The sequence below is a fragment of the Octopus bimaculoides genome, chromosome 20, assembly GCF_046866305.1.
Source record: "Octopus bimaculoides isolate indiv1 chromosome 20, ASM4686630v1, whole genome shotgun sequence".
NCBI classification, from domain to species: domain Eukaryota; kingdom Metazoa; phylum Mollusca; class Cephalopoda; order Octopoda; family Octopodidae; genus Octopus; species Octopus bimaculoides.
Window position 1 is genome coordinate 22,403,010 of NC_142947.1, and position 12,880 is coordinate 22,415,889.

A 12,880-nucleotide genomic window follows, 5' to 3' on the forward strand; every position below is an offset into this window, starting at 1 on the left:
CAAGCTTTCCAAGGTTTACTCTCAAATTCTTTATCATTCTTTATCACAGTTTCCATAGCTCCCAATAATAATTGGCCAGATCATGACATTGGCATCTTCTTTATGCCAGCATTTGAGAATTTCATGCTTAAAATCAGTGTAAAATTTTACTTTCTTCTTCTTTCTTCATCTCATATCAAATGGCATGCCATATTAATTACAAGACATTTTCTTCTTATCAATGACTACAATATCAAGCTCTCTGTTGTCCATTGTTCTTTCAGTTTGCAAAGAAAAAATCCCATAACAGCCCCATTTCCTCATTTTCAAGGACTTTCATATTTGTTCCTAGTGAATGGTTATTGCTCTTTTCTGTACATGCAAAGCTAACCCTCCTGTCAAATTTCCAGTGAATTATTACAGCAATTCTCTCATGTCTATTCTTTTTGCATTTATTTTGTACAAACTGTGTTTTCCGATGCGATGTGAACTATAGGTGCAAGTGTGGCTGTGTGGTAAGAAGTTTGTTTCCCAACCACACAGTTCAGGTTTCAGTCCCTCAGTGTGGCATCTTGGGCAAGTGAGTGGATTTGGTACACAGAAACTGAAAGAAGCCTAATGTGTGTATATATATATATATATATATATATATATATATATATATATATATCTACACGCACATATAAATATACATAAAGACAGGGCAAGCTGACAGAATCGTTAGCACGCTGGGTGAAATGCTTAGAGGTATTTCATCTGCAGTTACGTACTGAGTTCAAATTCCATTGAGGTCGACTTTGCCTTTCAACCCCTCAGGGTCAATTAAATAAGTATCAGTTATTATTATTTACATTTGATGGATATTTGTCCTCATCTTGTTTGTTGTTAACACAACATTTCGGCCGATATACCCTCCAGCCTTCATCAGGTGTCTTGGGGGAAATTTCGAACCTGGGTTCTCATTCCTAAGGTATTTTTCGATGTTGTTATTATTATTATTCAGGTCACTGCCTGGAATGGAACTCGGAATCTTGGGGTTAGTAGCCCGCGCTTAACCACTACACTGTATACCCGTGGGTATATCAGCCGAAACGTTGTGTTAGCAACAAACAAGATGAGGATAAATATCCGTCAATTGTAAATAATGTAACTAATGTACTTTTGTGACTTGCTCTTGATCTCAACTATGGTGTTAAAATGGTGACCTGAAGAGATGGAAGTCCACAGGTGTTAAATCTGGTGGATAGAGTCGGTGCAGAAGTGATACCATGTTGTTTTTTGTGAGAAACTCACGAATGAGGAGAGCTTAGTGAAGAATCCAATTCTTTGCACTCCAAAGATCTGGCCACTTTCGCCAAATGTCCTCTCTCAAACACTTCAAAACCTCACAGTAGAACTCTCGATTGATGGTCTGGCCCTAGGGAATGAATTCTTGTTGCACAATGCCACATTTCTGGGGGTGATGCTTGTGACAGTTCTTCCAGATCATTCATCATCTTTCAGGGATATTCTTCCACTTTTGAAGCACATGTGCCACTCAAAACATTGCCTATTGCCTCATCACTGTAAGCTTGCCAAAGCATGCTCAATGTCTCTCACAACTTTCAGAGTAAACACAATGATATCACTCAGTACACTGCTTCATGAAAGTCACTGCTAGCTCTCACTGTGCACACAATCATGTGCTGCCATCTGTTGGTGCTCGGCAGAACTAGCCTGGAAGCATTTTGATACCACCTTCTAGATTTGAAAAGTTTGATGTTGTGATAGTATATTTTAAAAATGACATTGTAGAATAGGTGTGGAAGTTCAGGTCTGGCTGGTTTGAACATAAAACAGGTAGAATATTTGAGCCAGATACGGCCAGTTTAAATGTCCCCTCCTTAAACAGATAGAATCCTAAACTTGTTTCCTATAATTTTACAACAGCTTGAATATTTATTAACCCACGTCTTCCTCCTTTTTGTTTCATATATAGATACATATGTACATTGTGAGTCACTTCCTCATCTTCTTGTTGATATCTTTTGACTCCTCATCTTTTCTCAACATTATGATTTCTGTCTCATACCATTTTGATGATACTGTTCCTAAGTAGATTGTTTATAGGATATTTCTTACATGCAATTTGGATTTAAGAATCTTGGCTGTGTTTAAAAAGCCTACTTCCCAACCATGTGGTCTCCAATTCAGTCCCATTGTGTAGGACCTTAGGCAAGTGCCTTCTACTATAGCCCTTGGTCAATCAAAGATTTGTAAATGTATTTGGTAGATAGAAACTGAAAGAAGCCTGTTTGCATTTATATCTAAATCTATACCTGTATATCATCAAAAAATTCATAAATCAAAAAAAAAAATGCATTTGTATATTTGACATTTGCCATATTTCATTCCATAACCATCATTTCTGAAGAACGCAGTGTTACATAACCGAACTGTTACCTAACACCCTGTTGAACCTCTAGTGTGAAACTGATTAGTAAGATCAGCCATAATGGATATACAGGGTGTCCACAAAAGATTGACACCATTTCATAGTCTATTAACATAGTCAATTCTCAAATGATCTCAAATTTTAACAAAATGTGTAAAAACTAATTTTTGTCCTTTCTTTTCAGGATGAAGAATGATGTTCACTAGAAATGAAAAGGCGTTTTGTGTGCTAGAATATGCTTGAATACAGTTAAACAAGAATGTGCAACATGCATTTTCAAGAAAATTCAATAAAAACACATTTCTCAATACTAAATCATATCCTAATGCGACTACAAAATATTTATAAAATTTGCACTAAAGGATCTAGTTGATTCTAGTCTTTGGCGTAAAGCTTTAAAATCATCCATGACCAGATGATTGACTTTACTTCTATTCCTTCCCTGAGAATATCTGTTATGAGCTTCATTTAGAATGAAGGGATTAATGCTATTACAATCAAAATAAAAAAGAGGATCTCCTCTTGAAAAATGACTCTTTTTATTTATACATCTGCTAACCTGTCTCTTTCAGATGGTAACTTCAGTCTTCCATGCTGCAGTGCATTATCTAACATTTTCTGAAATCGTAAGCAATGTTAGACAATACTTAATATATGAGTAGGGAACTAGATTATATCATCATCATCATCATCATCATCGTTTAACGTCCGCTTTCCATGCTGGCATGGGTTGGACGATTTGACTGAGGACTGGTGAAACCGGATGGCAACACCAGGCTCCAATCTAATTTGGCAGAGTTTCTACAGCTGGATGCCCTTCCTAACGCCAACCACTCAGAGAGTGTAGTGGGTGCTTTTACGTGTCACCCGCACGAAAACGGCCACGCTCGAAATGGTGTCTTTTATGTGCCACCCGCACAAGCCAGTCCAGGGGCACTGGCAACGATCTCACTCGAAAATCCTATGGGAGCCAGTCAGGCGGTACTGGCAACGGCCACGCTCAAAATGGTGCATCTCATGTGCCACCCGCACAAGAGCCAGTCCAGGGGCACTGGCAACGATCTTACTTGGCTTGCCGGGTCTTCTCACGCACAGCACATTTCCAAAGGTCTTGGTCAGTAGTCATTATGCCTTTTTTAAATCAATATTCACAAACTTGTCATTTTCTTTTCACAGTTCAACAAGGCCATCTTTGGTCATTCATTCCTCTGCTCATTTTTTTCTCTTTTTATAGCATTTCTGTTTATCAAACATTAAATGTTTTAGGTACAGATGTTGGTATATCCCTTGGTCAGTAAAAAATATGAAATTGTATGGTGATTTGAAACAGCATTTCCTATTAATTTGTCCTTGATATAAGACAAGTTTTTCCCATTAGTTAACTGCAATGATACATTGCCTTTGATATACAACCACGGTTGACCAATCTAGCTGTCCCAAGGACTACCTACAATCATAGTTGATCAATCAAGTTGTCCCGTTGTCTACCTACAATCATAGTTGACTAATCTAATTCTTCCATTTATTACCTAGTCATAGTTAACCAGTCAAGTTGTTCCAATGTCTATTCACAATAATATTTCATCAATCTATTGTTCCACCAACTACCTAATCACAGTTAACCAATCAAATTATCTCATTGGCTATCTACAGTCATACTGGACCAGTCAAACTGTCCTACTGACTACCTACAATCCTAGTTGTTCAGTCTAGCTGTCCTGTTTATCTACAATCATAGTTGACCAATCAAATTGTCCTAATACCTTCCCAATCATAGTTGACCAATCTAGTTATTTTTCTGACTACCTACAATCATTGTTAGATAATTTGGTTGTCTCACTAAGTATCTATCAAATATTGTCAAATGATTAGCTTGACTCGGGAGTCACTAAGCACAAAAACACTTTTGTTACTGCTACAGTTGCTACTACTACTAACAGCACCACTGTTATTACTAATACTATTGCTGATACAGTGAAGTTTCGGTGACCTCTGTTGATACCACCACCGCCACCCCCTCACCACCACCACACCCCACCTCACCGTCATTATCGTTACTTCTATAACCAATGCTTGTTGCAAGATCCCATGTACTTCTTTGTTCTATCGCTTCAATTCATGTAGTAGTGTTCATTATTGATGTTAGTTCTTAAAAGAAACACTTCAATAATCCGCATCCCTACCCCTGCCCACCAACTATTGTTTCGAGATTCTCTTCATGTAAGTATGAAGTGGAGCTATCAGTTTTTTAATCAATGTAATCAATAGACCAGATCAAATTCTCAGGTAAACCCTTCAGTTTCGATTATTTATCTCGTTTATTCCTACATGTATATTGTTAGGTTCACTTTTATCATTTAAGACCACCATTTTTTAGTATTATATTTCATCCTTCCTGGGTTATATATAAGCCCATCATATATATAAAATAAGTACCAGTTGAGTACTAGGGTTAATATATTTAACTCATCCTCTCCCACAAAGCTGCTGGCCTTGTGCCAAAATTTGAAACCATTATTATTATTATTATTATTATTATTATCATCAATATTATCTCAGGTTTTGTTGGAACTCCTTGAATTTTGCATGTGTAGGCTTGCAACCTGCAGCCTATGGTACAGTGCTATTTGTTTGTTTCAACTATCTAATACTTTCCTAATTATTCTGTGTCAAGGATGCAAACCTTTTGTAACGGTTCTATTGGGCACTCGATTCTGATTTCCTTTATATTCCTCTTGAAGCCTTCTGATACTCTACCCAAAGACCCAACAATAATTGGCACTGTCTTCACCTTCTTCATTTTCCATAGCTGGGCTATTTCATACTTAAGAGGACCGTATCATCATCAGCACATGGATGATGGGCTTTGTGTATTGATAAGAGTTTTCTCTTCTTGTCCAACTCCTTTAGCTAATCCTCTGTCCACTTCAGAATTCCAACATCATACTGAACTGCTATGACTGTGCATGAGTCTATTGCCAAAATTATGTTTCTAGTATTCAGCTTTGAAACCAATATTTTTCTCGCTAATTGCAATTACTCTTTCTTTGTCTTGTCTTTCATATCATTGTGTTTTATTCCATGTACCTCAAGTATTCCTAGGTATTTATGTCTGGATTCAGGTTCAACTGCCTTCATCATTTCACCAATTGGCATACATATGTCTTCTGTCCTGACAAGCTTTCCTCATCTTATCACCATCGTTTTGAAATTATTATTATTATTATTATTATTATTTTCCTTAGCATCTTTTTTCAATCCTGTTTCCATTTCTTGCCGATGGGAGGGAACATGTGGAAGGGGTAGACCCAGGAAGACATGGGACAAAGTAGTGAGAGAAGATCTTCAGATGCTGGACCTCACTGAGGAAATGACAAGGGACTGAGTCTCCTGGTAATTTGCTGTGCATGAGAAGACATATCAAGCTAAGTAAAATCATGGTTGTCCTTCCATTAAGGTATGTCCCCTGCATCCCTCTCCAGCTGAGTGTTTCTAATTTTGCGGGCTTGTGAGTACTGGTGTCATGTAAAAAAACAGCCATACTAATGCCACATAAATGCACCTATGCTGGTGCTGCATAAAAACACCCAATACACTCGGTAAAGTGGTTGGTGTTAGGAAGGGCATCCAGCTGCAGAAACCATGCCAAAACAAACATGGAGCGTGGGCAGCTCTTCAGCTGGTTGCTCCTGTCAAACCGTCCAACTCATGCCAGCATGGAAAACAGACATTAAATGATGATGATGGTGAGGATGATGAGGATGACGATGATGATGACAACAATGAAGATGATAATGGTTGTTACATAAATATTGATTTCTAACAGAGGCACAAGGCCACATATCTATGAAAGATTTTATCAACTCCAGTACTTGACAGTTATTTTATTTGACAAAATTCTGGAAAGATGAAAGGAAAAATTGACTTTCATTGATTTTCAGAGTGATTTGAATACAGGATGCAAAAGATTTCCCACAAACTTTAACATTATTACAATTACAACAAGGGTGGTGGATAAGGAAAATATTTAAGATCTGGACAAAATGCCTTGTAGTATTTAGTTTTGCCAAGTTAGAAAGAGACAGATAGATAGATAGATAGATAGATAGATAGATAGAGAGGGAGAGAGAGAGGGAAGGATGGAAGGAGAGAAAGACTGACAGAAAGAAAGAGAAAAAGAGAAAGAAAGAGTAAGTCCTAGAGAAAGAGAGAGAGAGAGAGAGTTACAAAGTGAAAATGGTTGACAGAAAGAACAGGATGTTGTACAATGACAGCTAAGATCAATGAAATCGACTATATTCTGAGTTCAAATCCTGCTACAGTTGATGAACCTTTATTGTCCTGTGAACAATAAAACAATTCCACAAAATAAATTAAGTACCAGTCATGTACTGGGATTGATTGAAGTACCAACAAATAATTGTGTTTGGTAAAGCTATAAAATAAACTCTTCTTGTCCTTATTGTTACTGCTAGTTGTAGTAGTGGTGGTGGTGGTAGTGGTAATAGCAACAGCAGCTGCCGTAGAGGGAAAGGTAGGGGTGTTCTTGTTGTAATAATTGATGTTGTTGCAGCTGCATGCTCATTTATATATGCATATATGCACACAGAGAAATGGGTACGCTCAAAAGAGTTCAGAGATATACTGCATATATACATATTTATATACATACATATATATATTAATGAGTGCATGTGCGTGTGTATACCTTCATACACACACATATGTATGATGATGATGATATACATATATGTATGTATATGTATATATGCATGTGTATGTATACAGAGTGAGCCAAAAAATACACACCAAGACATTTGACATGTTACTTATATTACATTATTATTATTCATTTTGTATATCATGTAGAAGTACACGTGTATTTATCATTATTTTATTTATTTTATTCAATTTTAGAAAAATTGAAGCATGTCTTTGACAATTCTGGAGTGTGTTGAACTTCTTTCTATATGACTTTTGGTCCACCCTGTATAAATACATACATATGTGTGTGTGTGTGTGTGTGTGTGTGTGTTACGCATGCATATAGTTGTGTGTGCACTTTTATGTATGTGCATTTATTTATTGATCTACTTATCTGTCTGTCTATCTATCCTTCCCTCAATCCATCCGTATGCATGCATGTATATATGTATGTATGTATGTATGAGATTGGAGCATGGTGCAGCCCAGTGGCTTGCCAGACCTCAGTCAAACCATCCAACCCATGCCAGCTTCGACAGCGGATGACAAACAACGATGATGATGCTATATATATATATATATATATATATATATATATACATATGTATATATCTATCTATCTATCTATCTATCTCTATATATATATATATATATATATATATATATATATATCTGTTAGTTTGTTTTTATGCTGAGTTATAACAAACATAATTTTACATTAAATTGAAGCATTACTCAATGCATTTTGGCAACCTGATCAGTAACGGCCGTAAGACATGTTATGTTACCTATTTTGTTATGCGCACATGTGAACGCACACACACACACACAAACTCGCAAGCTCACATACGTACACACACGTGCGATCACTCACACAGTCAATTGCACACACTAAGAAACATATATACACATGCATGTATTTATTTATGAAAGAAGGTACGAGTGTGAAATCAACTTGAAAACCATTTATTTACGTATGGTCAACGCATATACCCACCGTTTGCAAGTCTTCGTCATTACTTTATACATACATACGGCCGGCCGTTGTACGTGTAACATCATTATTCCTCCCTGTGCCTGTGAAATCTTGTATCCCGGCTGTAAGGTCTTATTTCCATATACACCAGCTTAATTTAATTCGTCCTTGGTCGAAAGATATTTGTTGTTATGTCCTGTCTTACTATTTTTATTGTATTTGTGTAACATTGTTCGTTTTTTTTTTTCCGTCCTTGTTTCTGTATACATTCGCTGTTTTCTTCCAAGGAACCTAATGCTTTTAGCTTAGTTTTTCCTTGGGGCTGGCCAGATTGGAGCAATATCGAGAATAACCAGCCGAAATTGCAAGGATAATCTGGATCTCGACTGAAGAGAGAAAACTCCGAATGACTTGTCCTTGTTTTCTTTGTATCGTCTATCTGTATGTTTTGTCCCTTTCGTGTATCACCTAACTGTCTGGATGTTTTGCGTCCTTGTCCCATTTTGTATTAGTTATACATATATATACATTTGCACATACATTAGACAGTAGCAGGTATTTTCTGTGAGATTGGTAAAAGCACATCCTTAACATAGCTAGGACCACATCCCAATGACTCTCCATTTTCCTGAAGCCCAGAAGATACTCCACTCTCCATCAATTATCGTTACATTACAACGGCAGTTACCAAAATATGCTTGCACCACAGACTGATTTCATGCAAGATAATTTTTCCACACAACGTTGGATCACACGCTTAAGAGAACGCAATCACGTGCATTACAATTTATCTATTACATTTATACCACGTCATTTACATCTATAAAAAACACTTTGCAGACTGCCATATTCTTTTACGTGTTTCAGTGATGTGACTGCGGCCTTGCTGGAGCACTACATTTTAGTCTAACAAATCGACTCAAAGACTTATTTCTTAAGCCTGGTACTTGTTCTATCAGTCTCTTTACCTAAGTTGCAGGGACTTAGGTACAAACACACCAACACCGGTTGTCAAGCAGACACAAAATCATGTATATATATATAAACAATATATGAGTATATGCATATATATGTACATACCTTCATCTACATGTACATATAGATACATATCTGGGTACATGATGTTGCAAAAGAACATGGACAAAATGATAAACAAGGTACAACAAACAAGCAGGCCACATAGAGAACATATCCCTCATCAGCCGCCATAATTAAAACACCGGCGTTTCGAAGAGCCAGGGCAGGACGCATCGCCAAAATGGCTCTTCCCACGAACACAAATTAAATTTTTTTCGTGGAGGATAGTGGCGGACGGAAAACAAGACAGGAAAACGAAACGGTGAAATAAACAAACAAAAAGGCTGTACGAACAGACGTGGAGAAGTGTGTGTGTATTGAACGCTGTGAAGCACGAACTGGAGAGGCGAAGAAGTGCGTGCGAAGCTTGGGGAGTCCAAGACCGAAAAGAAATAGCAATCGGACACACGTGACCAGCGAGTGGTAGGGAGAAAGAGTAGCAGAGGGAGAAGAAAGGGAGGAAGTAGAATATAAGTGAGCAACGAGAGGTAGAGAGATAGTAGTAGTGACGGTGAAAGGCGAAGGACGAGAAACGAGAGATAGAGAGAGAGAGAAATAGTAGTGACAGGGAGAGGCGAAGAACAGTATAGGGAAGAATGAGAGGGGGAGAATGATATAGAGATAGAGAGAGTCGCGTTAGAAAAATAGTTCAAAACTTACTATCTATCTATCTATCTATCTACACACACACAAAGGACACTTTATTCCGTCTACCAAATCCACTCAGAATGCATTAGTTGGCCCGATGCTATAAGAGGACACTTGGCCAAGGTGTCGCGCAGTGGGACTGAACCCAGACCCATGTGGTTGTGAAGCAAGCTTCTCCCTATACAGCTACGCCTATGTCAAAAAATTAGAAATATAATTTAAAAGTTTATCTTTTCTTATTTCTTTATTGCCCACAAGGGGCTAAACAAGGACAGACAAACAGATTAAGTCGATTACATCGACCACAGTTCGTAACTGGTACTTAATTTATCGACCTCGAGAGGATGAAAGGCAAAGTCGACCTCGGCGGAATTTGAACTCAGAACGTAACCGCAGACGAAAGACCGCTAAGCATTTCGCCCGGCATGCTAACGTTTCTGCCAGCTCGCCACCTCTTTATCTTTATCTTTTCTGTACGACCTAGTATCACACGATGCCCGACACAGTGCTTGGCGACCCCTGCACTACAAATCTCATCGGAAGTCTACAATAGAGGATTACTTTGATCACATTTGGAACGGAGTTGTTGCTGCACACTTAGTCATACAAGATTGTGCCTAGTAAAAAAGTCCCATGCCTGATTGTCTTTAACCATAAGCGAGCTACGTCTTCCCTCTGCATCCCGGAACTGGCTGGGTTCATGCCATCTTCACTCAACCATTAGTCCCAGTCGTCTCTCTTTTCTCATGATACTTTTTGTACCCAATCTCTTAGGCCCCACACAATTCACTACACTCAGCATTTTCTCTTCAGAATCTCGTGTAGATTTCTCTTGATTACACAATTTGTCCAACTGGAGGTCCATGAGATGGTTACTAGGTCCGCTAGAAATAACAGCCAAATCTCGCTCAATACATAAATGAATTGACACAAAATACATGAGAAGATAAAGAAGAAAATCTTTTTAAATATTTACCTTTGAAAAGGCATTAATGAAATGAGATTGGTTGAATTTATGTTCAATGAAGTGGATTTTTATCTTACTGAGACAGACAGTGATTTCATGTTTCTCATTTTGAATAGTTTGAGGTACCTGCCTCAGTGTGTAAGGGTTGATACGAGTGAAGAAAGTAAGGAAAAAACCTCGGACAATTTAAATGAAAAAGCTCGCAACATGTTTGCATGCGCGCGTATGTGTGTGTGTGTGTGTGTGTGAGAGAGAGAGAGAGAGAGAGAGAGAGAGAGAGAGAGAAAGAGAAAGAGAGCAAGATAGAAAGAGAAAGAGAGCAAGATAAATAGAGAGAGAGAGAGAGAGATGTTGTACATAACATTCTTAGTCCCAAACACATTGTACACTTATAACCAAAGCTGTATTGCCAAACTGGGTTTGCAGCTATGGTGATTGCATGAAAATTATCGAACAATTAATGAAGCAACTACTTTACTTTATTAGAGCCTAGCATAAAAGCTACACTCTGTGCGGACATTTAGGCTAGGTCCTATGGAGGACGAATTGAGCCGACTACAAACACCAGATTAGCTTAACTATAATATATCTATAATGATTATATACCCCACTTGTGTTTGAACAGATGTTTAGGATGGATGAGAATTAATACATCTTTCTATTGTTCCAGTCCCAAGTTGAATTCCAACTGTTGACCATTTTGTCCCAAAGTTCTTGCAGGGACGTAAAATTAAGGGATTAAACGAGATTTATCTCCCCCTTCATCTCTGACGTCATGTGACGAACGCCAAGGGGGCGTGAATTTGCCAAGTTTTACCTGCAAGGAATAGTTTTTGAATCCCAATCCTGGATGTCAAGAACCAAACGAAGGGCAGATTTTCAATCCTGAGGTCATTCTCATTCCAAAAGAGCAAATGAAGAGTTACATACGGGGGTGGCAGACAGACAGAACTTACTGTTTAGTATTATCAAACATTTTAAGAGCAGCAAACTTGTTTTATTTAAACACTTACCAAGTTTATAACCCTATTCTCTACATCTACCCACGGACTGAATGTTGAGTAACCGTTGTTCGTGTTCATAAGGCAATGAGTGGCATATTGGTTAGCACACCGGCGGCATTTCGTCCACGTTTGCAATCTGAGTTCAAATTTCACTAAGGTCGATGGTTCCCTTGATCCTTTTCTTGTTGATAAAATAAGTTCCAGTCAAGCTTTGGGGTCAAAATGTTCGACTACTCGTTCCACCAAATTTCAAGCCCTGCTCCTACAGTAGAAAGGAATAGTTCATGTACGATTTTTATTTACCGATCCTTGCTATCATATCCCCTTGCAGTTACACGATTGTTTATAATAAAATATTCTGTATGAATCTATCGAGAGTAAAGTATCGTTTCTGGTTGGAACCTCCAGGTTTCCTGTCCTGAAATTGCCTGGCTAAGAGTTCATACGGTTGGAGGAACAATACCGGACACCTTGTAACTATGTTATGGTACCAACCAGCATGTTACAGAGGGTGTTTAAGAACTCAAAGGTTCATAAAACGGCAGACCCACACAACTGTGTCCCCGACCTTTGTTTCCTGATAAATAGTTATATTTTTAAAGAAAATTTCTATAAATACTATAAAATAGTTATATTTTTAAAGAAAATTTCTATAAATACTATAAAATAGTTATATTTTTAAAGAAAATTTCTATAAATACTATAAAGTAGTTATATTTTTTTTATAAAATTCTATAAAATAGTTATATTTTTAAAGAAAATTTCTATAAATACCTCTCAGATTGTGTAGATTACGATTATACCGGAATGTAATGAGGAAAAAAAAAAAAAAAGATTATAGCAGCGACTCCATCTAAGAATATCTGAAGAAGGAATTTTATTCCGAAATATCATCGGACTATGGATGACTAAATTACAACAGGTATATAGTCCATATTTTGTATTATAGTGCATTGTTGTACCATTCAAAACTTTTTATTCTTAAAAAAAAAAAGAAACTCTCGCGAAATTACACACATATTTACTGACATACATAACATATATTTCCACAAAATGGAATTTGAAATTCTGGAAATAAATTGAGATGTGTG

The 12,880-nt window shown here is 37.4% G+C and overlaps 1 long non-coding RNA gene across 1 annotated transcript in view; it reads left to right on the plus strand.

The window, feature by feature from the left end:
- LOC128250338 (uncharacterized) overlaps positions 1–2,960 on the plus strand; it is a 21,267-nt gene extending 18,307 nt beyond the window's left edge. Inside the window, exon 3 of the long non-coding RNA XR_008266365.2 lies at positions 2,598–2,960. This is a non-coding gene — a long non-coding RNA (uncharacterized LOC128250338). The remainder of the gene's footprint in view (positions 1–2,597) is intronic.
- Positions 2,961–12,880: the final 9,920 nt, after the last annotated feature.